Source organism: Myotis brandtii, unplaced genomic scaffold, assembly GCF_000412655.1.
Source record: "Myotis brandtii unplaced genomic scaffold, ASM41265v1 scaffold583, whole genome shotgun sequence".
In the NCBI taxonomy this organism is placed as follows: domain Eukaryota; kingdom Metazoa; phylum Chordata; class Mammalia; order Chiroptera; family Vespertilionidae; genus Myotis; species Myotis brandtii.
The window spans coordinates 1,612,558-1,614,898 of record NW_005370191.1 but is presented as its reverse complement, the minus strand read 5'-3'; positions in this window follow the sequence as shown (position 1 = coordinate 1,614,898).

Below are 2,341 nucleotides of genomic sequence, written 5' to 3'. Positions count from 1 at the left end.
CAGTGGTTCTCAACCTTCCTAATACCGCGACCCTTTAATACAGTACCTCATGTTGTAGTGACCTCCAACCATAAAATTATTTTTGTTGCTACTTCATAACTGTAATTTTGCTACTGTTATGAATCGTAATGTAAATATCTGATATGCAGGATGTATTTTCATTGTTACAAATTGAACATAATTAAAGCATAGTGATTAATCACAAAAACAATATGTAATTATATATGTGTTTTCCGATGGTCTTAGGCGACCCCTGTGTTCGACCCCCAAAGAGGTCGCGACCCACAGGTTGAGAACCGCTGTGCTAGAGGAATAAATGGATAAAGTGCCTGCCCTTTCCCCAACCCCCACTTCTCCTCTAGAGCTTCTGCCCTGCCGAAGCCCATGCCCACTGTGTACAGTGGTCCTGGGACATAGCAGACCCTCACTGAACAGTTGAACTAAATGGAACAGCTGAAAAGGTCTCAGTGTTCTGACCTCCAGCTGCCCAGTATCCAGAGGGGGAGATGCAGGCTCAGAACAGGAAGGATCCGGCTCCAGGCTCGGTGGATCAGGAACCAGCCAGGGTTGCCTGTTTCATGGCCCTGAAATTGTGAGATTCCACTGAAAAGAGGCATTCACCTATTAAGAGATTTTCTGGTTTATGATTCCATGTGTATGAGGCCTTAACTAGACTGGGGAGGTGGGGAGCTGCCTGTCGAGAGCAGTGTACAAACACACTGGGAAGGGGCCAGACCACCAGGCAGGAGAAAGAGTCAGGCCCAGGGCAGGGTGGATGAACTGTGAGGTCTTTCCCCCTTGATATTAGCACAAATGGGTCTCTGTCAGGGTCTGGTGAGGGGCCCCAAGGCCAAGCTAGTGGAGGAGGAAGGGACTGGGTCACCTGCAGTTCCCCTCTCTACCCAGACAAAGTCCGAGGCCACAGATCTGGGGCTTCTCTGTGCTGGGGAAGGGTGAGGAAGAGCCCTGCTCCGCCTCCCTGTGCACCTCCTGAGGACAGGGTGTGACGGCTGTCAGGAGTCTGGGCCTTGTTTGGTGACACAGGGCTGGGTGGGCCTTGGGAGCCTTTTGCTGGCTGCTCTATGTGAGGGGGTGCGTGGGAGCCCCACCCTGTCCCATGAGTCACCCTAAGTTACACAGCAAGGAAGGTCCTTAGAAATAGACTATATTCCCAGGGGTTGGCATGCCCCCCACCACCTTGGCCTCTTTGAGCATCTTGGGCCCACCCCCGGCACACTGGGACCCACTGGGCTGGGGACATCAGGAGCAGGAAGAGGGGCCACAGCAGGGAATATGTATTAATATTATTACATACAAATATGTACTATAGCTCTGGCTGGTTTTCTCAGCCCTTAGAAATAGACTATATTCCCAGGGGTTGGCATGCCCCCCACCACCTTGGCCTCTTTGAGCATCTTGGGCCCACCCCCGGCACACTGGGACCCACTGGGCTGGGGACATCAGGAGCAGGAAGAGGGGCCACAGCAGGGAATATGTATTAATATTATTACATACAAATATGTACTATAGCTCTGGCTGGTTTTCTTAGTGGTTAAGCAGCGGTTCTCAACCTGTGGTTCGCGACCCCTTTGGTGGTCGAACGGCCCTTTCACAGGCGTCGCCTAAGACCATCCTGCATATCAGATATTTACATTATGATTCATAACAGTAGCAACATTACAGTTATGAAGTAGCAACGAAAATAATTTTATGATTGGGTCACAACATGAGGAACTGTATTTAAAGGGCCAGAAGGTTGAGAACCACTGGGTTAGAGCGTCAGCCCTCGGACCAAAGGATCACGGGTTCAATTTCTGGTCAAGGGCACATATCTCGGTTACAGGTTCAATCCTTGGCAACCAATTGATGTTTCTCTCTCACGTCACATCGATGTTCCTCTCTCTCTCTCTCTCTCTCTCTCTCTCTCTCTCTCCTCTCTCACTCTTCCGCTCCCCCCTTCCACTCTCTAAAAATCAATGGAAAAAATATCCTCAGTCCGAGGTTGAGGATTTTTAAAAAAGGTAATATATAAAAACCTATTATAGCTCCTCAGAGGCCGACGCAATGCGGAGGACAAGCCCAAGAGTGAGCTGACCCCGGAGGAGCTGCAGAGCAGGAGGAGGAAGAGTTTACCACGGGCCCACTCTCCGTGCTCACGCAGTCGGCCAAGAACAGCACCAGGTGCTCATCAGCTGTCGCAACAACAAGAAGCTCCTGGCTGGGTGAAGGCTTCGACAGGCGCTGCAACTTGGCGCTGGGGAAGGTGACGGATGTGGGCCGAGGTCCCCAAGCGTGGCCAGGGCCAGAAGAAGTCCCAGCCAGTCAGCAAGGCCGCTACATC